Source organism: Mustela lutreola, chromosome 11 (assembly GCF_030435805.1).
Source record: "Mustela lutreola isolate mMusLut2 chromosome 11, mMusLut2.pri, whole genome shotgun sequence".
NCBI classification, from domain to species: Eukaryota; Metazoa; Chordata; class Mammalia; order Carnivora; family Mustelidae; genus Mustela; species Mustela lutreola.
Window position 1 is genome coordinate 53,266,100 of NC_081300.1, and position 26,763 is coordinate 53,292,862.

Sequence of the window (26,763 nt, forward strand, 5' to 3'; positions counted from 1 at the left end):
CCAGCAGCTTTACCCATTAAGTAAAGAAGGTTCTTTCCTGGCAGGTGCAGGAACCTCAGGATATTTTGGGGACCTCAAAAAGAGAGGAATTGAGCCAAGTCTATAGGTATTTCAGGCAAGTCTGATACAAGTTCAATCTGAGATTCCTTATGAAAATACCAGCAAAGCAGATTATAAATTCTGTGCGGTCAATGGCAAGGTTTAAAAGAACATGTAACCACCAAGCTGGCCCTACAAGAAATATTAAGGGTGGGGGTTCTGTAAAAGGAGAAAGAACCCGAGAGTGACATAGAACATAAATTTACAGAGACAATCTATAGAAACAACGACTTCACAGGCAATGTGATGTCAATAAAAGCTTATCTTTCAATAATCACTCTCAACATGTAAATGCTCCCTTAAAATAGCACAGGGTTGCAGACTGGATAAAATGAAAGTACCTGTCCATATGCTGTCTACAAGAGACACATTTTGAGCCTAATACATCCAGACTGAAAGTGAGGAGATGGAGAAGCATCTTTCATGCCAATGGGCCTCAAAAGAAAGCTGGGGTAGCAATTCTCATATTGGATAAATTAGATTTTATGCTAAGGACTGGAGTCAGAGATACAGAAGGATACTACATTATTCTTAAATGGTCTATCCACCAAGAAGATCTAATAATTGTAAATATTTATGCCCTCAAAATGGGAGCAGCCAACTACATAAGCCAAATGTTAATCAAAGTAAAGAGTCATAGTGATAAGAATACATTAATTGTAGGAGATCTTAACATGCCATTCTCAGCAATAGATCATCAAAGCAGAAAATCAATAAAGAAACAAGAGCATTGAGTGACACATTGGACCAGATGGACCTCATAGATATATACAGAACATTCCACCCTAAAACAACAGAATACTCATTCTGAACATGGAACTTTCTCCAGAATAGACCATATACTGGGTCACAAATCAGGGCTCAACTGATACGCAAAGATTGAGATTATTCCCTCATATTCTCAGACCACAGTGTCTTGAAACTGGAACTCAAGCACAAGAAAAACTTTGGAAGGAATTCAAACACCTGGAAGTAAAGACCATCCTGCTCAAGAATGTTTAGATCAAAGGAAATCAAGAAGAACTTAAACAATTCATGGAAACCAATGAGAATGAAGAAACACCGGTCCAAAACCTATGGGATACAGCCAAGGTGGGCCTAAGGGGGATATACGTATCCATCCAAGCCTCACTCAAAACAATTGAAAAATCCCGAATACACCAACTCTCTTTACACCTTAAAAAACCGGAAAATCAACAAGTTAAGCCAACCCCATGCACAAGAAGGGAAATAAGATTAGAGCAGAGATCAATGAGTTAGAAACTAGAGATATAGTAGAACATATCAACAAAATTAGAAGGTGGTTCTCTGAAAAAATTAAGATTGATAAACCACTGGCCAAACTAATCCAAGAGAAAAGAGAGAACACAAAAAAGTTATGAATGAGGGGCGCCTGGGTGGCTCAGAGGGTTAAGTCTCTGCCTTTGGCTCAGGTCATGATCTCAAGTCCTGGGATCAAGCCCCACATCCAGCTCTCTGCTCAGCAGGGAGCCTGCTTCCCCCTCTCTCTGCCTGCCTCTCTGCGTAGTTGTGATCTCTCTCTCTGTCAAATGGGTAAATAAACTCTTAAAAAAAAAAAGTTATGAATGAAAGGGGAGAGATCATGACTAACACCAAGGAGATAGAAACAATCATCAGAAATTATTATTAACAGTTATATGCCAATAAGTTAAGCAACCTAGATGAAATGGATGCATTCCTGGAAACCTATATACTTCCAAGTCTGCAACAGGAAAAAATTGACAACCTGAATAGACCAATATCCAGTAAAACAAGAGTCCAGGACAGATTCCCTGGGGAACTCTATGAAACATTCAAAGAAGAAATAATACCTATTCTCCTGAAGCGGTTTCAAAAATAGAAACAGAACAAAAGCTTCCAGACTCTTTCTATGAAGCCAGCTACCTTGATCCCCAAACCAGGGAGGATTTCAGACCATTATTCCTGATGAATATGGATGCCATGATTCTTAACAAGATCCTAGCTAATAGGATCCAACAATACATTAAAAAGATTATCCACCATGACCAGGTGGGATTTATCCCTGGGATGCAAGTGTGGTTCAACATTCGCAAATCAATCAACGTGATAGAACAAATCAATAAAAGAAGAGAGAAGAACCACATGGTCCTCTCAATTGATGCAGAAAAAGCATTTGACAAAATACAGCATCATTTCTGATTAAAACTCTTCAAAGTATACGGATAGAGGGAACTTTCCTCAACTTCATAACATCTATCTATGAAAAACCCACAATGAATATCATTCTCAATGGGGAAAAGCTGAGAGCCTTCCCACTGAGATCAGGAACATGAAAAGGATGCCCACTCTTGCAATTGGTTCAACATAGTACTAGAAGACCTAGCAATAGCAATCAGACAACAAAAAGAAATAAAGGTATTCAAATTGGTAAAGAAGAAGTCAAACCCTCTTTCTTCATAGGTGACATGATACTTTATGTGGAAAACCCAAAAGACTCCACCCTGAAATTACTAGAATTCATATAACAATTCAGTAATGTGGCAGGATACAAAGTCAATGCATAGAAATCAGTTGCTTTCTTATATACTAACAAAGAAACTATAGAAAGGGAAATTAGAGAATCGATTCCATTTACTATAGCACCAAGGACCATAAGATACCTGCGAATAAACCTAACCAAAGAGGTAAAGGATCTGTACTTGAGGAACTACAGAACACTCATGAAAGAAATTGGAGAAGACACAAAAAGTGCTCATAGATCAGAAGAATAAACATTGTTAAAATGTCTATACTGTCCAGAGCAATCTATACTTTCAATGCCATCCTGATCAAAACTCCACTGGCATTTTTCAAAGTGTGGAACAAACCTAAAATATCTATGGAACCAGAAAAGACCCTGAATTGCAAAGGAAATGTTGAAAAAGATAAACAAAGCTGGGGGCATCACGTTGTCTGATTTCAAGCTTTATTACAAAGCTGTCATAACCAAGACAGCATGGTACTGGCACAAAAACAGACACATAGACCAGTGGAAGTGTAGAGAGCCCAGAAATGGGGCCAGAACTCTATGGTCAAATTATCCTCGACAAAACAGAACAAATATCCAGTGGAAAAAAGTCTCTTCAATAAATGATGCTGGGGAAATTGGACATCTATATATAGAAGAATGAGGCTTGACCATTCTCTTATACCATACACAGAGATAAACTTAAAATGGATAAAAGACCTGAACATGAGGGGGAATCCATCAAAATCCTAGAGGAGAACATAGGCAGTAAAGTCTTCGACATTGGCCACAGCAACTTCTTTCAAGACATGTCTCCAAAGGCAAAAGAAACAAAAGTGAAAATGAATTGGGACTTCATCAAGATAAAAAGCTTCTGCACAGCAAAGGAAACAGTCAACAAAACAAAGAGGCAACCCACAGACTGGGAAAAGATATTCACAAATGACATATAGACAAAGGGTTAATATCCAAGATCAATAAAGATCTCCTTAAACTCAACACCCAAAAAACAGATAATCACATCAAAAAATGGGCAGAAGACATGAACAGACACTTCTCCAAAGAAGACATACAAATGGCTAACAGACATGTGAAAAAATCTTCATCATCATTAGCCATCAGGGAGATTTAAGTCAAAACCACATTGAAATACCACCTTACATCAGTTAGAATGGCCAAAATCAACAAGACAGGAAACAACAAGTGTTGGAGAGGATGTGGAGGAAGGGGAACCCTCTTATACTGTTGGTGGGAATGCAAGTTGGTGCAGCCACTTTGGAAAACAGTGTGGAGATTCCTCAAAAAATTAAAAATAGAGCTACTCTATGGCCCTGCAATTGCACTACTGGGTATTTACCTCAAAGATACAGATGTAGTGAAAAGAAGAGCCATCTGTACCCCATTGTTTATAGCAGCAATGGCCACAGTCGCCAAACTGTGGAAAGAGCCAAGATGCCCTTCAACAGATGAATGGATAAAAGATGTGGTCCATATGTGCAATGGAATATTACTCAGCCATCAGAAAGGATGAATACCCAACTTCTATATCAACATGGATGGGAATGGAGGAGATTATGCTAAGCAAAATAAGTCAAGCAGAGAAAGTCAATTATTATATGGTTTCACTTATTTGTGGAACATAAAGAATAACATGGAGGACATTGGAAAGGAAAAGTGCATTGGAGGAAATTGGTGGGTGGAGAGAGATGAACCACAAGAGATTCTGGACTCTTGAAAATCAAATGAGGGTTTTAGAGGGGAAGGAAGTGGGGGGGTTGGGTGAACCTGGTGGTGGGCATTAAGGAGGGGGGCACATATTGCATGGAGCATGGGGCATATACAATGAATCTTGGAACACTGAAAAAATTTAAAATATAATAATACAAAATAAATAATTCTGTATGGTCAGCTGCTATTCTTACTGTGCTAATGTAAACAATTAGGTCAAGTTCATTGAACCTAGACTAAATTTGCACACAAATTAGTTTTACTGTGGTTATCTTTGACAGAAATAGGGGTAACTGTAGAGAGGAAAAATTGTGTTTCAGGAGAAATAATTACACACATGTGTATATTAGATTCCAGTGCTCTTAACTGTCTGAGGTTTTATTTTCTACCTGTAAACTGGACTGGATGGTGCATTCTACTAGTTTCCTCCAATATTTGGCTACAACTCTCTAAACATTTCCAATTTCCTCCCACTTCTGACTTGCAACATTAAGAACTAAAACTACCCTTTTCCCAAACATGCTACAGACATCAGAGAAATCACCCTAACTCATATACAGATGGTCTTCATGCCTGTTGCTGGGCAGACCCTCAGGAAGATCACCAGAGACTTTCAAACTGCAAATCAACAGATTCTATCAGAATGCCGCCATCTGTCCTCCATCTGAAGACGCTTTCAGCCTGAAGTCTCAAAATTTCGACTGGTGGCTTTCAGAACTCAGAAACTGGGATTATAATCTGCTACAATCATTACTCTTTGCTTTTTGTTCCACAGAAATGTCTCTTATTAAATGCCTGATGCAAATACTTGTTCCACATAGGCATAATTTTGGAAGTCTCCTGAAATGAAACACAACCTTTCCCTGAACTGACCTATTCTGAGGACAAAGAAACTGTTTTAGATAGGTGAGGATCTACCAAGTCAGGACAGAATCCTATCTACCTACACCAGACATCCCAGGATGTTAAAATATTTCACAGTATTACCCAAACTTTGGCCCAGATTCCTAGGGCCTCCAAAAGTCACTGTCTTCATTTCTTTGTGGGACCCTTCAAGGTTGGGACAATAGCTACTGAGTGGATTTCAGACTACTGCTTATGTAATTATTATAGGATTTGTTCCTATAATCCTACTTTGATCTATCCTTACTTTCTGAGTTACAACATGCCCTACCCCTGACTTTGAGTTTATCAACTACCTAGGCACTACAGGGTAGATTGTATTATAAAGCCCTGACAATTCTTCTTTCTTTCTTTCTTCCCTTATGCAAGTGCCTGATTTAAAGCTTTAATTACTACAGCATCCACTTCAAAGATGATGATCTCCAATAAGCACACATCAGCCAAAGGGCTAGATAGAGCCAGGCTGCCTCGCCTCACTGACGCTCCTCTGTTTTAGAGATTTTGGTTGATTTGATAACTGATCTTGTCTCGTGCTTTAAATTCACCAATGAAGAGTGAGCCCCTAAAACTGTAGGCCCCGCCCCTCGGCCCCAATAAAAGCAGAACCCCCACCTTCTGCATGTTCTCCCTTTATCTGCAAACCTGTAGCCGCAGGTATGCTGTGTAATTGCCAGGTCTTTTAAGTAATGAACCTCTATTTTTTTTTTTTTTTAAAGATTTCATTCATTTATTTGACAGAGAGAAATCACAAGTAGTTGGAGAGGCAGAGAGAGAGAGAGGGGGAAGCAGGCTCCCTGCTGAGCAGAGAGCCCGATGCGGGACTCGATCCCAGGACCCTGAGATCATGACCTGAGCCGAAGGCAGCGGCTTAACCCACTGAGCCACCCAGGCACCCGAACCTCTATTTTTTAATAGTTTCCTGATGGTTTCACTGAAGGACACCGTGCAATCATAGTAGGAGCCACAAGGGCTGGTCCAACCACATTTGTTACTGACAGGCTGAAACCAGCACTTTAAGACTTTAATTTTATAAATGCTTAAATATATACACAGAACATAATTTTTTTTTTTTTTAAAGAAAACCAGTGTAAATTTACAGTGGTTTTCAGATTTTGTTTCTTCTTAATAGAAACAAATCACTGGTTCAAATAACTTCTCCAAAACAAGAGTCACAGGTCTACAAAGATGGCTGGCAACGATCTGGCTTTCTTGGAGTCTTCAATCTTTGCCCGAGCCCCCTCGACTGATATTTAAGTGTGCAATGATTCCCATCTCAAAGATATATGAGACAGAGGTGGATGGAGGAACAGGTTACACAGAAACTTCTCTGTAGTTCTCTTGGAGAAGCTTCTGTGTGAAGAATCTGAGATGAGCACATGTGTGAGGAAATATAGCCAGAGTTCATACTTAAAGATGACCTGTGAGCTGACGTGTGGCATTCTCCATGGAGAAGGCCTCAAATGTTACACCAGTCTCTATGCCCAGTGTGGAGCTTGAATACACAACCCCGAGATCAAGAGTTACATGCTCTAACAGCTAAGCCAGCCAGTGCCCCTACAGCAATCTTCACAATACTTTTTTTCAGAGTTTCTTACACCCACCAAGCTCTATTGCTCAAATTTGTCTTAAATGCATTCATTCCAAAATATTTAAAATGTTTACTGAATTAGGGAAATTGCTTCTTCAGCTCTGGGTATAATGATAGGTTAAGTAGGCCTTTGTGTGCTGTTTCTACCTGCAGAATCAGCGTGGTTGGGACGAGGCAGGTAAATGCAGATTCAGTTCTGGTCAGTCACTTACTATTAGTGTGATCTTTAGGAAGTTTTGCAAATTCTATTTTCTCATACACTAAATAAAGATAAACACCGTATCCAACTGCCAGAATCATTTTGTGGATTCAATGCCCTATCTTCTATATCATGCCCAGGGAGTGTACTAAATGCTCAGTAAGTATTTCCTCCCTTCATCTTCCCAGCCCCTCATCACTCCAGGAATATTTACAGATGATGAAAAAGAGCTAACAATTTTCAGTTTGAATCTCATCCAAAAATCACATTTTGGTAGTTAAACTAAAAATGGCCATATAATATAGGCAAATGAATGAGCCACATGCTCTGAAAAGAGAATTAAAAGAAGGCCTGTGTGTGCAGCAAACCTGAAAATATGTTACATATCATCCACCACATCCTTTCCCAGCTTCTCTTTCTCTTCCTCTAGGTAGGCAGTAGGTTCAAGAGCATGAACAAAGGTACTAACTTAGGGGCATGAGTTGTGCCCATCTTCTTCACTGATCTATCCCAAGTACGTAACCCAGGATGCTCATAGGAGTTAATGATGTTTAATAAATATTTGATAAATATAACTGAATAGTGAGAAAGAAGATAGGAAGATTCTGGAATTGAATATTGTTTTCCCTGGGGTCCAAGGACAAAAATAATTATTTCTAACAAGCAACAGAAGATAGTCTTTAATTTTCCAGACACCTATAGGCTGCTTCTGCAACCCCAGTGTAACCAGAGGTTATAGATCAAGCCAGGAGTGGCCTTGCAGAAACTGTTCTCTCCTCAGTTAGGAGGACTCTTGTACTCTCGTGAACCAGCTTGGAGTTAAGTATAAGGCACGGTGTCTGAGGCATCACCAAAGCAGATCTTCTACATTGTAAACACAGGTGCTCAGGGGAACTGAGTTGCTTGTACTGAGTATTTGCTCCGCTGATTGGTGAAACACTCTACACTTTTGCACAGGTTCACAGGTCTATTTATATGCAGATTTTTCTGAATAAATGTATTGGAATTTTTTTCAGGTTTGTGACAATTTGAAAAAGAACAAAAACAAAGCCCTGCAGATGAACTGTATAGCCTAGAAATATAAAAAAAGATTGAGAAAAAGGTATGTCACGAATGCATAAAATATAAAAAGTTAGAATTTATCAAAACTTATAAACATACAGACCCTATATGGTACCATCTGCAGTCAAGAGAGATGGAATCGAATGTAAAAATGCAGTAGTAAGTTAGTAAGTAACTGCCTAAAATTAACGTAGTCCATACTATACTACTATAACAATTTCGTGGCCCCTTCCAGTTGCCTTTGTGAGCTCTAGTGCTGTGAGTATCTGCTTAAAACACCGTAGGACGCTAATCCTCTCCAGAGGCTAGTAAATTAAGTATCACAGTAAAAAGGGATGTCTCCTGGTTCTCATGTATTGTTCATCACATTTAGTGTAATACCAAAAATCTTGAATAACCACACAGGACTCCTATGAGATGCCACTAGTGATGCCGGAAGTGCTCCCAGGAAGCGCAGAGAAATCCTGACATTACAAGAAAAACTTGAGTAGTTTGATAGGTACTCTAGATCAAGGTCTGCAGCTGTGGTTGCCCTCCAGTCTTTCTTTAAAGACTGATTTATCTTAGAAAGTCCACGGGGGAGAAAATGTGTGCGTGTTGTTGGGGGGAGGAGCAGAGGGAGAGAGAGGAGGAAGCCGACTCCGCAGCTGAGCATGAAGTCTCAAGGCAGGGCTCCATCCAGGACCCTGAGATTATGACCTGAATCAAAACCAAGAGTCCGCCACCTGGCTGAGTGAGCCATCCAGGAGCCCCAGGACCGTTTTAAGAAAAGAAAACTCAGAAGCTGTTGTAGCTATACCAGCAGGAGTGAAAACCTTGCACTTTTTGTGAAATACCTTTTTGACCTAAATTGCAGCTCATTTATTTTTAAATGCAGGATTGTTCTAAGAAAGGCATCCCTTAAAGCAAAAGGAAAGTGAAGGATCTAAAGCTGGAGAATCTAATGCCAGCAGTGGATGGTTTGAAAACTTTAGAGAAAGGATTGGCTTAAAAAAAAGTCAAGAAAACAGGAGAGGCAGCTTCTGCCAACTAAGAGACAGCAGATGAGTTCCCAGATGCCATGAAGAAAACCATTGACAAGAAAGGATACCTGCTTAAACAGGTTTTCAAGGCAGACAAAAGTACTCTGTTCTGGAAAAAAAAAAAAAAAAAGAAAAAAGAAAAAAAAAAAGCCACACACAAAAGATTTATTGGTAAGGGAGAGAAGTAAGCACCAGTTTTAAGGCAAGAAATGGATAGGCAACCTCTACTGCTTTGCGTAAATGCAGTTGGGTTTATGACCAGTACTGCCCTAATCTCTAAAGTTGCTAACTTTCCAGCCTTGACGGGAAAAGATAAACACCAACTGCCAGAGTTTTGGTTGTACAACAAGAAGTTGTAGACAATGAGAACCCTTTTTGGAAATGGATCCATCAGTGCTATCTTCTGAAGTCAGAAAGTACCTTGCCAGTAAAAAAAATACTTAAAAAAATTTTTTTTTATTAACAAATAATGTATTATTAGCCCCAGGGGCACAGGTCTCTCAATCACCAGGTTTACACACTTCACAGCACTCACCATAGCACATACCTTCCCCAATGTCCATAACCCAGCCAACCTTTCCCCTCCACCCCCCTCCCCCCACAACCCCCATTTTGTTTTGTGAGATTAAGAGTCTCTGATGGTTTGTCTCCCTCCAGATCCCATCTTGTTTCAAAAAATACTGTCTTTTAAAGTATTTTTGATCTTGGACAACACAATGCCCGGTCAGAGCCTCCATGAGTTCAACACTGAAGGTGTCAAGTGGTCTACGTGCCCTCAAACACATCTCTAATTTAGCCTCTAGAGCAGTCTTAAGGACTTCTAAGTCTTATTACACACAATACTCTATGAAAAGCATGGTCAGTTTTCTAGAAGAGAATCCCTCAAACCATAGGGCATCACCTGTCTACCATTCTTGCAAGTCCTCTCTGTTGTTTCCATCATCTCTGTTAGTAGCCAGAGCAGCACTGTATTTCTGGTTACCAAAATTTGTACTGCTTCTCAGATACTAGCCATAAAAAAACAATGAAGTTACTGGATTTTATTGTGCAGTCTAACTGGTGGCATGCCAGTATGTCCACATTATACTTAAAGAGGGTGAAAAGAGCGATTCTCTATGCTAGGTTATTTTTTGTTTGTTTGTTTTAAGCAAACAATCATTGGACACCTGGGTGGCTCAATTGGTTAAGGATCTGCCTTCAGCTCAGGTCATGATCTCATGGTCCTGGGATCGAGTCCTGCATCGGCCACTCTGCTCAGTGGGGTGTCTGCTTCTCCCTCTCACTCTCCCACTGTGTACTCTCTCTCAAATAAATAAATAAAATCTTAAAAAAAATAAAGCAAACACTCATTAACTGGTCCAGCAGAGTATTTTCAGTTGGCTCATCTAACGACTCAGCTTTCTGGTGTAGCACATTATGTTTTCAGTAGGATTATTTGTACAGTTGAGCCCTGAACATCAGCTCTGTGTGCAGTGGAAAATCTGCATTTAACTGTAGACTCCCCAAAATAGCCTACCAGAAAACTCACCAATAACATCAACAATCTATTAACACATATTTTGTAGAGCTGTTATATATTCTATTCTTACAATAAAGTAGTGAAGAGAAAATCAGAAAGGAGAGAAAATATATTTACAGTACTATCCTATATTTACTGATACCATGTTATATCATCTGCTTAAAAGATGAATATGTCAGTACCTACTCAATATTGTCTTATATAATACAACACACTGACAATCTGAATTACCAACACTAGACATCAATAACGAAAAGATAATGTGAATTCATGTTTATTTGTAGGAATAACGATGCAAGTGCTGATAATGAAGCAGCAGCAATATGACTGCTTAACAGCGAGCATCTGATAAGCAGTGGAAATTCTGGTAACCAGAAATACAGTACTGCTCTGGCTACTAACACAGATGATGGAAACAACAGAGAGGACTGTGAAGAATGGTTGATAGGTGAATCCCTATGGCTTTTCTTGTCTTAGGTTGGGTTCTCTGGAGACAGACTCTGAGATGGGGATTTGAGAACTGGAGAGTTGGTGGTGGGGGGGGTGTGCACTGGGGAAAACCACCACTGAAGTAGCCAGGGAAGAAGGATTGGGTGAGGAAGGAAAATGCTGAACTTTGGAGTGGGATGGCCTTTTGAAATTTTCCACAATTAAGGAAAGGGGCTGGGCCTTTGTATCCCCATCACTGACCAGGCATTGGATGTGGACTGCCCTGGAAAGGAGGGCAGTGAGGCTGGTGCTTTCAGTCAAAGGCGATTCCCCAGAAGGGATGTGGCTGAGAGGCATCATGCCAACACTCCCACCATGGAGTGGAATAAAGACCTTGGTTCTAAAGGGGTATTTGGATGGCTCATTATAGCATCCATTAAAACTAGCAAGTTTGTCTATTTTTATTTAAAACTGGCAAGTTTAACAATATATTTAAGAAAGAGTAATTGACATAATTTGTATATAAGGGACACTTAATAAATATTTATTGAATGAAGAGTGGTTATTATGAGGGAAGAATGATAAGCAATGGATTTAAATTTCATCAGAAGGGAGTTAAACAAGGCTACAGGAAAATACAGAATTATAACAGACCATGTAGAAACCCGAAGAACTTCTAGCTCAGATATCTGTATTGTGACTCTGTCACTTCATTAAATCGTTAAAATGATTCCCTTGGGGGGAAAGTAGAAGGAAGAGTTCCAAAAGGGACTCTGATGTAGAGAATCAAGGTTTAAGTGAGCCCCCCTCTGCCATACTGTAAAATAACGATTATTCCACTATGTGAGTCTGATAGGAAATTTCACATCTTTAAAATCCAGTCTTTTTAAAAAATTAACATATAATGTATTATTTGCCTCAGGGGTACATGTCTGTGAATCATCAGGTTTACGCATTTCCCAGCACTCATCATAGCACATACCCTCCCCAATGTCCATTACTCAGCCACCCAATCCCTACCTCCCCACCTTTAAAATTCAGTCTTTTGTGAAGCAGCAGAGTGAAGTGAAAAGCATCATTGAATCTTTCCAAAATTAATGACTCTTTTTGCGTGGAGCCCTTTTCAACTAACATAATCATCACCTAAAGTTCCTTTTGAAGGTCATTTTTGAGCACAATCTAATGATCTAGCACCTTCCTCTGAGTGTCAGGACCCCCTCACCCTTGCAGGACTGACCAGGTAGCCAGGATCCCTGATTATGTCTGTGCAGGGGATCTAGGACAGGAGACCCACGGGAACCCACCTGCACACCCACCAACATGCATGTGCCTCTCCCCCAAAGCCTGACTTTCTGCCAAAGTAAATTATATACCATTTGTTTTTAAGATTAGCTCTTCTCATGGTCCCTGTTAAAATATTCCTAAACAGGGTATCATTAAAGTGATGGGGGAAGGCAGAGGCACAGTAATAGGTCTGTTTCCTGCATTAGAGGAAAGAAGTGCTTAATTTTGCCAAGACACAGGTCTGATGCATGAATCAGCCCTGAAAGAAATTTAGAATAATCCAAAGTAATGCAAAAGTAATAATGGAAAACTTAACATTATTTTTTACAGACAGACAAAGCACACAATACAATTTTTTTTTTAAGCTAGGGATAAAAGATAATTGTTGATACAGCAATGTGACTTCACTTCACAATTTTGTTGATTTTTTTACCTTTCCTATTACTGCCAGTAATCTGCACTCTATTTTCAAGTGCGAGAATGATAAAGTCTTAAAATAGGCCCATTCCTTTTTTTTTTTCTTTTTCTTTTTCAGCATTAATGGAGTTATTGTGTGGCTAAACCTTGCTCTGAGTCCAGCTTCAGTCTAAAGGAAGAAAAGAACCTGGATTCCTAGACTGAAAGATTTTAAAGGTAATATAAATCAGGGCCCAAACAATAGCTCCGGTCACCAGTTGCAGGGATGGTGATGATGAGCCCCTTATCTGCAGGACTGAGTGCTACTGATACAACCCTCACTGTTTACTTAATGGAAAAACCTCTCTCGTGTTCAGATTTGTCCCAAGGCTTCGCCACAAGAATATTACTTCTTTTGAAAGTATGAGTTTGTTCATTCTACACACTTGCCTATGGTGTCATGCCCCATCCTGTGCTGGGGCAGGGGACCCTGGCATGAAGTAGGTACACTGTCGATCCTCAACTACTGTGGCTGCAGCCAGTTTTTATGGCCTTTGCTTTCCCCAAGTGAGAATGCCCAACCCTTGAAACCATGGGAACTTGACTGTGTGTGTGAGGTTCAAGCCCAGCTTTCATGAAGGCTCTTGAATAGAGCTGGTGTTTCTATTGTTGTTTTTCAAATGTTCTTAATTTTGTTTTTCTCAACTTTTAAAGTTTTAATTTTTTAAAATATGCACCTTGGATAAGCAAGTTTAAGACGATCATAGACTTGAATTTACAACATGACCAATCCACAAAATGCCCTTTTATATATTTCCCTGCAGTTCAACTTCTTTCTCTATTATCGGTGGTCACTAATCACACCCCCTTCCCACTTAGACCATTTTTTGATATATTTAAAGTATGTTCTTTTCTTCTACTTTTACACACACACACACACACACACACACACACACACAGAAGCTCTGAACAATTTTGGCACAGAGTATGTTTAATTTCCATAAATGATACTGTGGTATAAATATCTTTCAAACTTTTTCCACTTAATGTGGTTTTTAGAGATCTTCTCATGTTACTGCAACATCTAAGTTACTGGCTTTATACTCCATAATATGCCAGCCTATTTGTACACTGGTAACTTTACCAATGATAGCAGCTGTCAGGAGTATCACTAAACTTTTTCCTTGAGTACCTGATTAATTGAAAAACTATCCCAAAGCACAATTGCTTGTGTGTGCATGATTGTTAGAAGTGTACATACTTAATTTCAATAAATTCAGTGAAATTCTTTTCCCAAATAACTTCATTAGGGTCTCCCATTTTTCTTTATCTTCACCAGCATTTGGTATTGCATGACTTTTTAGTTTCCATCAGTGTTATGATTATAGATCAGCATTTTACTGGTGGCTTAATTAGTATTTTCTTGATTTCTATACAGTTTGACCGTCCCTTAATAATTATTACCCTTTTAAGGTTTTCTTACCGTGAACTGCCTATTCAGAAACATTGCCCATTTACCATTTTGCATTTTCTCACTTTGTAGGAGGAAGACTGACATAATGGAGTCTACCAAGAATATTATCCAATTTTTCCTTTTTAAAATGTGTTACGTAGAAAATTTTTTCTTAAGACTTTAATACTAGGAAAGCTATACAACTCTCCTCGTGAACTTTTTGCCATGGCTTTTAGCCACTTAATATGTAGTCACAGCTTCCTATATCCTTTCAGTGAGTGTACTTGTATTCTCGTATTTTCTTTGTACCCAGTTTATTTCAGTGTTATTGCCTTCTTTGTTTCTTGTCATAACCTAACTCAAAAAAATGTCTTGAAAGAGTCAGGCAGAAGTTAACCAATACATTTATTTTTGAAAAATGTACTGGTTTAATTGTTATCCGTCCTATGACAGAGTATGTTCTGACTCACGTGGAATGACAAGAGGCTATTAGAATTATAAGGCTCTGGAGAGCATCTGGTAGGAGAGAAAGGATGGTAGAGGTCATCTGACATTGTTAAGGCTGTACAGGTAGGGACAAAACAGGAAAAGCCTAGCACCGCATGTGGTTTTCATTTATCAAATTATTTTTTTAAATTATTTTGCTTTTTATGCTTAATAGAAAAGGTGAAAAAATAGGGACAAACGTTCATGTGTATGTACAGATTTGTGAAAGTGTGTATTTTGTAAAACTCGTGAGTTTTTTTTTTTTTTTTTTTTTACCTTTTGGCATTTATCTCTATGTAATTGTGCTGAGGTTTCTGATCTTGTACCTCTACCATCTTTCAAAAGCTTTTTACAAATTTTAAATCTAATCTAGAAATGTAAAATTACAAGTCATGCTTTGGAAGTTGTATTTATTTATTTGGGAAGTTAGATTTAAATTCCTCTCTTTGGTTATCTCTGAGATAGTCCGTATATAAAAATATCATCCTACTTGGTACTTATTTGGGTGTTGGCTTTGTTCTTAAATCACACACAGATTACTCCTTTTCTAGATTAAATATCTGCATCGGGAAGATTCTTGCTCAATTTTAGGACTGGAAGGGAAAGTTGGGGTTGAGTCTGGAGTTTCCGATGATGGAGCCCTGACTTCCTGTCCCTGTGGAGCCCCAGCTTCTCTGATAAGGCTGGAGCAGACAGGAAACAACACAGCTGGGCAGGCTTCCACTATTTCAGACTGGATCAAGTGAATATCACCCCTGGCAATGGCGACACTAAGGTTTCTCACTAAGCTATTTGCTTCTGTATTCACCGAGATGAGAAAAGGAATTTGTCCAACTCTTCTCTAGCTCTGAATGCTTGGCACAGAAGCCACACAGCCATCATGTTCACATGTCCTTGGCCAAATCATCTCATGTGGCCACAGCTAACTCAGGGCAGCTAGAGGAGTAAAATACTTTATGTACTGGAAAGGGGAGACTAGAATTTGATCAAGAGTTCACCACTGATGATCACACTCTGAAATTCTCACCATTGGTGGTTTGAGGATGACAGTGTCCTCCGTCCTCACAGAGTACAGCTGTGCCTTATCATGGAGCACGCAGGGCAGATCTGGATATGGAAGAAGGTGATGGGTTTGACTGGGGGCTCTAGTGTCTGAGACCCAGACGGCTGAGCCATGAGACTATAATCCAGGAATAAAACAGAAACCAAGAGTGGGGTATTCAGTGCTACTGAGTTATCAATGTGAAAGGACCAGGCAGAGAGAGAGACACACACAAACACTGGGCAAACTGGATGAGATCACCACCTAACCCACCTGCTTTCCTGTGCTCCACAATTACTTCTTGTGCACTAATAAGCAGTACAATTCTATGGTTTAGAGACTTAGCAGTGAATAAGACAACCAGAGGGAAAATGACAGAAAAGACATCTGAGGCCTGGAGTATGTATGGGGAGACAGTGATGACCCCATCCAAAGTCAAGTGTGTGCCCTCTACATGGCACTGGGCATTTTATCCACACATTTCATTTGATATATGCAGGAACTTGGGTGAGTATTGCTGTTGTTACCAATGTGATAACAGTTCCACAGAGGGTAAAGTGACTGGCCTACGGTCACATAATTAGTTCAGGTCTTGGTTCTCTGACTCCAGAGGCCCTTTTCACTTTACTTTTAGACTGTGACATGGTCATTCCCAACAGAACACAAATATCAAAATTAAAAGCTTCCTGAATTTAAATCTTTACTTTCTACCGATGGCATTTTGCACCCACGTCCAATTTAGAGCTGGCAATTACAAATGAACACAACTATATATAGAACATTAATCTAACCCTAACCTTATTCATTCATTCATGCATGCAGGCGTCCATTCATTCATTCGCTTATACATATAGGATAGTCCTTGGATTCTTTACATGACCACTAAAACTCTTCAAACTGACATTTTCAGTTACCAAGGAAATCAGTAGTATTTTTAGAAAACTGTTACTTTGATTTGAAACAATCTCTTGCTATGATTCAAGCAGTCCCATCCCTAAAATAGCCCAATACAGGCAGCCACAAGATGAGTAACTCTGAATCTGCTTCCTTGTTGTGGGAAGTGAGTCTTAGTGTCAAGAGAGTGCTTGCTCTTCCAGACTTTCTGCAGTGACAAGGTTAGGTCAAAACTCATTGTCAGGGGGCTCCTGGGTGGCTCAGTGCGTTAAAGCCTCTGCCTTAGGCTCAGGTCATGATCTCAGGGTCCTGGGATTGAGCCTCACATCCGGCTCTCTGCTCAGCAGGGAGCCTGCTTCCTCCTCTCTCTGCCTGCCTCTCTGCCTACTTGTGATCTCTGTCTGTCAAATAAATAAAATCTTAAAAAAAAACCCCAAACAACAGCAACAACAAACTCACTGTCAGGTCCGTGTGGCTTCAACAGTGCTTCTGTTTTATAAAAGGCAAAGATGGTTCTCAAAGTGATTCCTCTTGACCTCTATCACCCTCTGCCCCACAAAAAGATGTACACACATCAATTAGCTTAAGATGAATTCTGCCTAACAAATGCTAGGGTAAGGCTTCTAAATTGTTGAAAAATATTCTAGGGGTGAGTTGGTGGCTTTTGGCTAAAAGAGTTACACAACGGCCCTAGCCATCTCACTTTGAGGTATCCAGATTCTCACAAGCCATTCTGAACAGGAAGTAAAGAAGATTAAGTGTGCCACACCAAGAAAATAATGAAGCCAAATCTACTTTCCTGAGTTTGCAAGTTTTTGAGTTTTTCAGGGTAAAATACTTAATCTACTGGGTAATAAATACTTAGGGGTTGAGTATTACCAGAAGGTTAAAAAAAATGAAAGAGAATAGTTGAGAGAATAAGAATTTCTGAGTCTATACATCATCTAGAGGAAGGAGCTCTGATTTTCTGGTGGTTCAGATGGAAAAAGCACCAGGAGATCATACCATACTCTTCTAGTTCAACTGTTATCCAATTAGAAGTGCCTATTGCCCTATTTCTGATTCTGTGGTTACAGAATGACTTTCTGGGATATGATACAGACCATTCAGTGAAACTATCTCTTAGGAAAGGGATGCAAACATCTTTTCCTTGATCTTAGTCCTAGAATAGCCCACAAAATACATGTATCACTTCGCATTTGGTCTCAGGAGTCTGAGAATTTTGTTACTTCCCAGGGCATCATTATTAATAATAATAACTGTCATTAAGATATGAATTGTAGGGGTGGCTCAGCCACAGGGAGACTCAGCCTGAAATAGCTTGCTGCCTAAGCAGTGTGGAAGCATAGCGTGCCTCAGGTGTACAGACCTGTTTCCTGGGTCCATCCCAATTCTACTGCAACCTCACTGTTACTCTTGGGTTTAACACCAAAGGCATATTATATCAGTGCCATCTGGCTAGATAAGGGAAGTCAGAATGCTCTCTTTGGGCGAGGTATGAAGATTTTACTATGCATTGACTGTATGACTTCTCTGAGGCTGAGTTCCCTGTTTAAATATAAGAATAACAATATACTGTATTAAGGTTAAATGAAATGGATATTTTAGGATTCCTGGATGGCTCAGTTGGTTGAGTGCCTGCCTTTGGTCAGGAATGGTCCCAGGGTCCAGGTTCCCTGCTCAGTGAGGAGCCCGATTCTCCCTCTGCCTGCAACTCCTCCTACTTGTGCTCTCTGACAAATAAATAAATACAATCTAAAAAGAAAAAAAAAAAAAAGGAAGAAATGATGTATTTAACTTTGTAGCCCAGAATATGGAGCACAGTAAGTATTCAAAAGAGTTAGTTCCCTCATACTCCCTCCCTTCTCCATGGGGTCATCAACAGGACTCTAAGACCTGATCTTTACTGCCCCCCTGTTTGCACTCACAGACTTTTGTCCCATATTTTTCCTTAAGATCTTTTTTCCAGTTTATCTCTTAACTCAGGCAAAAGATCCAACAGCATAGCATCCCATGATGGAAACCAAAACAACCCCTCAAGCAAGAAGGATGGTCTAGACAAAGAGTTCGGTGGCCCAGACCACCCAGACCAGTTGGCACTCATGCCTGCACAGACCACAGAGTGACCCATGGAGTGACCGACATTTACCTGACTTCATTATGAGAGTGAAACGCTCACCCCCCCTTCAAGGAGGAACACAAGCCTCATTTCCATAAGGTACAGTGTATATACAGCCATGTTTCCCTAAGTTACCTGTGTGACCTTACAGGTCCCTCTACAAATGGTGACCAAGAGATGGTTTCCTGTATATATACTTGCTTTGGGTGAACTCTGGTGGTGTCACAGAGGAAAAATTTCCTCTGCCCTTCAAGCTGGAATTAAATTGATATGAGACACATTACAGGAGAAAATCAAACTTAATGTTAAATATTCATTCTAACCCTAAATAAAAGGGAGTCACAGCTTTGGAAGTAACTCCATGTGATTTCCTTCTTTGCTGCAAATAAACTTTCCTTTATGTGACACTCATCTGATGTAGTTTCTACCTGTGACTCACCAAGGAATGAAACCACATTAGTTCAGTTAAATAGGAGGAGGTAAGTCGTACAGTTTGTGTTAATACAGATTCACTTGTTATATAAAATTTTAATTGATTTGAGATCAACTTAGCCTATCATTGTTGGGAAAACACCTGGCAAAATACAAAACACACCTCAGTTTACGGTGACAAAAGTAATTTACTTTCCAGGTTAGCAGCATTGGGCAGAGCATGAGCAATAAATGACCTTGAATCTCATTCATTTCACTTAGAGCTGAACTTGCAAACTATTCTTTGTGGTGCCTTCCTAATGCTTTTGCTTACGTAGTAGCACGTGATGACCATGCCTTCCCTAAATGGTTCTTGATAAGCTAATCTGTTTCAGTCTGATCTGGTTCAATAAAAATGGAAAAAAAAGTCATTTCCATCTGGAGAAGAAGAAAGTGTGCCTCTTTCCTAGAAACAGCTGTAAACTGGAACCAAATATAAAAATTTAGAAATTAACCCAAAGCAGCTGAGAAGATTCTAAAAATATAGCTCTTCCTTTCCCTTATGAAATGCTATCCATGCAGACTGTCTAAGGCCTGTGGATTTTTAACCATTGTGGGAGCTCAGGGCAGGCCACCTCAACACAGGCCACTTTGGCATGAACATTATTGTCACCGAAAAGCAATTAAACCCCAGCAGATTCAGGAAAAGCTCTCTACCTCCCCCCCAACTGCCTGCTTGTATCAGAAAGAGAGCTAACAACAGAGATTCTACTTTACCTAAGAACTCTAAGTAATAGGACAACTTTTATTTTCCACATACCTCCTTGCTCCTGGTCATTCTCCGCCTTGTATCCTCAGACTCCTACTTCTCTCCTTAGCTCATATAGTCTGTCTTTGGAATTTCCATGTCTCTGTGGATTCCCCGTACCTACAGCATTAAGTTTGCTTTCCTCTTGTAATGTGTCTCATATCAATTTAATTCCAGCTTGAAGGGCAGAGGAAATTTTTCCTCTGTGACACCACCAGAGTTCACCCAAAGCAAGTAAATATACAGGAAACCATCTCTTTGTGTTGACATACATATCTATTCCTTTTGTGTTTCTATGCAGGTTTTTTTTTTAAGGAAATGTAAAAAAAAAGCCCATGGCAAATCATAAATTTAACACAGTGAACATATTACCTTGCTCTCTTCTATGGAATGTCAGTCTCCTACTTGAATTCAACCTCCTATTTCAATTGGCAGCAAATAAATTACGATCAGATCTTGCAGAGTTTTAAAAAAAATGCATGGACAGTGGGGCGCCGGGGTGGCTCAGTCGGTTTAGCATCTGCCTTTGGCTCAGGTCATGATCCCCGAGTCCTGGGACTGAGCCCCACATCAGGCTCCCTGCTCACTGGAAAGTCTGCTTCTCTCTCTCTGCCCCTTCCCTCCTCTGTTCATGTGCACGTCCAAGTTCTCTCTCTTGCTTTCTCTCAGATAAATAAAATCTTAAAAAAAAAAAAATGCAGGCAGAGCACACCACAACACGTGTTGAAATGATGCATCATATCAAACTAAATAGGAACTTCAGTGAAATTGTTGGTGGCTCTAGTATATGAAAAGTGAAATTTTTTACTGTAGCACCCCTTCACACTTCTCGCTCGTATCATTCCCATCGATCAGTTTCAGGGAATGAGATATTGGGTGTAAATTTGTTTTCCAGATTACTGAGGTTTAACATTTAAGGACTGAACCCTTTTACTGTAAGCGTTTGTGAAGGAGAGTTTTCTTGAATGCACTGTGTATTTTTATGCCTCATGGAATAAATATACCAAATGCCATCTAACCTCTTAAGGACTCCGTTATTAGCAAATAGAGTACGTAAGAAACTCAGACATGATTTCATTCCCCAGGCTCATGCCATATTTTATACCTGAACTTCAAGATGCTGAGTGACTTGCTAACAGACACCTAGATACATTCCACAAGGGCTCACCTTAAAATCTAGGCTAAACTGGAGTTTCATTGCTCTTTCTTGCACAAGGTCATTCCCATTTCTGTTGGCACTTGTCACTTCCCTTGCTATGCATTTCTTCCCTTAGATTCACACATGCCTCATTCTATCACCTATTTAAGGTTTTACCCAACTGTCCCCTTTTCAGTAAGGTCCTCACTCATGGCCCTATTGAAACGTGTAACCCTCCATCTGCCTGGCATTGCTCTCACTTTTTCTGATTTATTTATTTTTTCTCTGTTGCATCTATCACCTTTTAACCTTACTTACATGGGGTCTACTTAATTTTCGTCATTGTCTTTCTCCTCACACTAGAATACAGACTCTGTGAAGAAAAGTTTCTTGTCTGTTTTGGTCATGACTGTATCCCCAGTGGTAAAACAGTGCCTAGCAAATAATAGGGGCTTGGTGAATATTCATTAAAGAAATCACTGGTCTGGATGATTAAACTCCACAGAAGTTTGATTTCTGAATAAGCCAGGTGCTATCATGTTAATAACATGGGTATTTCTGGCCTGTTTCGATGTTGGTAGAGAAGGTTAAAAAATTACTTGTTGGGGCGCCTGGGTGGCTTAGTGGGTTAAGACACTGCCTTTGGCTCAGGTCATGATCCCAGGGTCCTGGGATTGAGTTCCGAATCAGGCTCTCTGCTCAGCAAGGAGCCTGTTTCCTCCTCCTCTCTCTCTGCCTGCCTCTCTGCCTACTTGTGATCTCTGTCAAATAAATAAATAAATTCTTAAAAAAAAAAAATTACTTGTTAAAGTAAGTCCTCTGGTTAAGAAACAACACCTAATGTTGAGTTTTAGCTGGTTAATCTGTAGCATAAAGTTGATTCCTTTATAGATGATATAATAAAATATACATTGCACTTACAAATGTATTTGTACCAAACTTTTGAAGGCATCGATGACTGTAGCACCAGTGAAAACTAAATATTGAACTACGATGATGTCCTATCTACTGGGGCGCCTGGGTGGCTCAGTTGGTTAAGCATCTGCCTTCAGTTCAGGTCATGATCTCAGGGTCATGGGATCCCGCCCTGCATCAGGCTCCCTGTTCCCCCCTCCTCCCCCTGGTCATGCTCCTGCCCTCCCCGCCACCCACCACAACCCACCCCCCCACCCCACCGCCACCATCAAATAAATAAATAAAATCTTTAAAACAATGACCTACTTATGAAGACCCTAAGTGTACCTAGCTGGTGCTTGGTCATTCTGTCCCAAAGTGGCCTTGCTTGTCCTCCAGGGAGCTCATGTTAAAGCTAGTTGATGGGAAGTCAACAGCAGTGTCTTAGAACCATTAATAAAACCCCTCAAGGTAGCTGGGGAGTTTAAAGCGTTCTCTTCAGTAGGGTACATCAAAGAGCTTCACAACAGTGAATTTCAAAGACAGGTGAGTCTTTGAGGACTCTGTCTAAAAATGATGAAAATTATAATGAATGTTAAGAAGTTCTCTGCAGCTTTATAGTAAGAGGTAATTGGCAGGAACCTAAGGTTTAACAGTAAGGAAATAAGTAAACTGCTGAATGGAAGATGTTGTTTCAGTGAAAAAGTTGACTCTGAGAACACAGAGCAACTTAGAAAAGTTTAGGAAATACTACTCGATTCTTCCCATGTCAGAAACCACATGTGGTGACTGAGACCATGTAAAACTATGTGTGTGGACAAACGAGTGTGGCATTATGAGTAATAAGTAAAATAACTTATTTTCTCTCTTTTCCCAGGTTTGAAACATCATGTTATAACTCATAAAATCATGTATTGACTATTGAGCAAAAGTGATAGCAGTTTACCTGCGGTAACTAAGGAAAAGTCAGTTCAGATGGGAGGCAATTACTGATGTTTTCAGACTAACATTCAAAAGGGATTTCCCAAATTATGTCTTCATGCTTTTCCAGATAGTAATAGCTGTGCCATCCCCCCCACAAAAAGGAACGTGAGGTTAAACAAGATTTGCTCCTATTGAAGCTTTATGATACAATAATTTGAGGCTCTAAAAATTTCTGTAGTAAAATAAACAGTTCAATTACACTTTATTTTTTACCCAAATTATTTGACCAAGTGCCATTTTTTCCTAGTCCACCAATGGATATCCTGAGAAAGACCACTGTTCTACAGAGCTATCTTGGTTTTTCTATAGTGAAGCTTTGAGCCTAAGGAAAAATAGAGGAAATCAAGGGGAAAAAAAAAAAAAAGTTGAGTAACCGGGTCCAAGTTGCTTTATCTCGGAAAGCTGTCTGAGGGAGACAAATCGTGCGTCTAACTGCTGAATCAGGAGGTAAAAAGGAAACTTCTCGCCAAAAATAGAAGCTGCCTGGCTCAGTTGGTAGAATATGTAACTCTTGATCTCGAGGTTGTAGGTTTGAGCCACGCACTGGGCACAGAGCTTACTTAAAAAAAATAAAATCTTTAAAAAAAAATAGAAGCAGCTAAATTAAAGTCTGTCCATAAAGACCTTTATCGCAGGCCTGAGTCCATTGCATAGGGAGATGAGCCCACGTCTTAGGGATTATAGAATGGAGTTAGGAACTACTAGGAAGTTTCCAGAACCCAGGTACTGGGTTATTAATTTTCTTAGGGATTGCTCCCAAGAGGTTCTTCCCTCCCTCCTTTTGCTTGCCCCTCTCTCTGCCTTTCTCAGTAAGCTGCTTGATGACAGCAACTATTATTATCACCTTTGTATCCACAATTGGTGCTGAATTAATGCACACTGAATTAAGAGAAAGAGTGAATGAATGAATGAATGATTGAATGTTCTTGTGCTCTACAGAATGTTGGAACCAATGAACTCAAATTATTTCCAAGGGTAGCTCTTCAATAAAAGGTTCTAAATCACCTTTCTATATTTCCTACATTTCCAGATTAGAAAGTACTAGAAGAATAATTTTCAACCTTTCCCTTTATAACCTTAATACTTTTCTAACCATTGGATCACTGTTCACTGTGATTAGTTTAAAATTCATATTTATTTTTAATTTCATAATACTGGATATTGTAAAACATTTAGACATTTTAAAAAAAGCTAACTCACATATACATATGAAAGAAAATGAAAATATTAACGATAGTTATTTTCATGGTGGGAATTCAGATGATTTAATTTTTAAATGTACCTTTCATATTTTCCAAATTGCCTACAATAACATGACATACTTTTGAAATATTTTCCTAGATTTGCATTTTTATTGCAAAAGTGATCCATGTTCAGGATAGGAAATTAAACTTTGTTACCACTGGGGGAAAAAAAATAAAATAAAAAAAAATAAAAAAAGCTAACTCCTCTCCTAACTATCAACAGCTAGTATGGAGACCTTATAGTTGGTTGAGCACAGAAGATCATGGTTTTTTTTGAGGTCTATTTTAGAAAAATATGGATTACTTAAAATTGTTTTCAGTAACTGCAGAGTGTTCCATAAAATGGCTATAACATAAGAAATTTAATTTCCCCCTACTGGCAGACATTTAGGATGTGACCAAGATTTACTATTATATGAGAAATACAGCAACAAACATCCTTCCGCCGTCCTAGATCAGATATTGAGAAACAAAACTGTTTAATCATAAACTTTAAGACAGAAATACTGGCAAATTGTCAACCAAAAAAATGCTCACCAAATCTACATTCCTACCAGCAATGTCAAGCATATGTATTTTCTGTATTTGTGCCAAAATATTTTTTCCTTTGTACCAAAATATTTTTATTATCAAATTTAATTTGTTTCTAATTATTTCAGTGAAAAAATGGTATCACATTTTGTCCTTTCCTGATCAGTACTGAAGATTAGCAACTTCCATGTAGTATTTGTCACTGGATTAATTTTAGCCAGTCTAAAAAAAGATAGAACAGAGATGCCTGGGTGGCTCCGTGGGTTAAGCATCTGCCTTTGGCTCATGTCATGATCCCAGGGTCCTGGGATGGAGCCCACATCTGCTTCTTCCTCTCCCCTCTGTGCTCTCTCTCTCTCTCTCTCAAATAAATGAAAAGTAAAATCTTTTTTAAAAATAAGAAAAATAAAAAGACAATCCCAAATGGGTCATTGCTCTGAATTATCTAGCCTTGTTACAAATTATTGGAAGCGAAACTGTACCTTTGAATTAGTCACGGACATACAATTGTCTGATCTTCATGTGGCTCCCCAAAAGATCTGTAGCATTACGTGTTTTATAATCTCCTTCAGCAGGGGGCTGCAATGGTCACCACATTTATAACCGAGGTGGTCACTTTTCTGGACAAACAGTTCTTACTTCAAGGAAACATCACTTTTTGTGCTTTGTAATGTCCTTCACTAACAGTAGCTTCCTGAGGACAGACATTTTTATAATTCTGTAGCCTTTGCAGCTAACACAGTGTTAGCTACACAGCAACAAATGTATTATAATTGTAATGGATTTAACAAGCTGGTCTTATTTCCCCCACACTAAACTCTAATTCTGCCATCATTTGGGGATAAAAAAAAGAAAAGAATAAAGAAATGACAGAATCTTCTTATGCCACGAGGTAGCATACTCACAATGACAAGCAGGAAAGACTATGGGTGATCAAATGATAAAAAATTATCCATTGGGTTATCTGATGATAATGGCATGTAAAAATTTCTCTTTTTTTTTATAAGAAAAACTAAATGGTACAGACAGTGCTTAGGTAAAAGAACTACCGGAGACAAAGACATTAGTTAGAGTACTTTAAATATACACCACACCCACACCCACAAACACACACACCCTCAATAGCAATCCCATGACATACTGTTGAATATTTTTTGAACTCAACTTTTTGGAAAATGGATTAGTAAGGTAAGAAAAGTGATACAGAAAGAAACTTACAGCTCTTCTTAATTATTCTCAAACTATATTCAGCATGAACAATCCTTTTTTTTTTTTTAAAGAAATGGGTTTGCTTTTCAGTAAAAGATCATTAACAAGGAGAATGCAAATTCCATTGTATGCCAACCTAATGCTTAGACTCTGAAGTAGTTCATTTTCCTTTTTATTTTCTGTCAAAGTAAGTTTCAATTAGTAAAGCATAAGAAAAATTTACTGGATATCACTCATTCACTGATTTGAGGAAAATAAACGAGATAATTTCAGATTGAGGAAAAATTGTCTTAAGGTATTTTTGGAAAACTGTATTTTACTGTGTGATTTAACTTGAAATTCTTTCAATCTCCATCACTCACAAAAAAAAAACCTTCCTGAATTTCTTAATCATGTGAAGAAAAGCTTTTACTGACAATCATGAGATTGTGTTCCTATCAGGGCTCTGACACTAAATATCTGTGTGTCACTGATAGAATTTATGTGATTGTTTTTCTGTACTTTTGTGTCTCATTGAGTAAAACAATGACTTTGGCTAGACTAAGAGATGCAATCTCAATTTCCTTGAATTGTCTTCCAAAATTAAGATTTATTTTAGAGGTTTTTATATGAAAATAAATATTGCAAGTATTTCTTGAAGTCCTGAGTTATTTGGCACCATGAGTCCATGGGTCCTACATTTTAACCACCAGCACACCTGTCCACCTATGGAGTATGGACATCTCAGTTCACCTAAGCCTCACCTGGCCTGTTCCATTTATTTATATTTGTCTGCTATAGACCCTATACTCATTCAGTGTCAGCTAAAGGCTGGACAAAAGTCTACGGAGATT

At 39.1% G+C, this 26,763-nt stretch overlaps 1 protein-coding gene and 1 long non-coding RNA gene across 5 annotated transcripts in view; one reads left to right on the top strand and one right to left on the bottom strand.

Moving 5' to 3' along the window:
- Positions 1–14,678, top strand: part of LOC131811672 (uncharacterized) — a 365,766-nt gene extending 351,088 nt beyond the window's left edge. The window contains exons 13-14 of the long non-coding RNA XR_009346068.1: positions 12,857–12,954; positions 14,261–14,678. This is a non-coding gene — a long non-coding RNA (uncharacterized LOC131811672). The remainder of the gene's footprint in view (positions 1–12,856; positions 12,955–14,260) is intronic.
- The window catches only part of DLGAP1 (DLG associated protein 1), an 889,418-nt gene that overhangs the window by 473,477 nt on the left and 389,178 nt on the right, over positions 1–26,763 (bottom strand). The window lies entirely within an intron of this gene.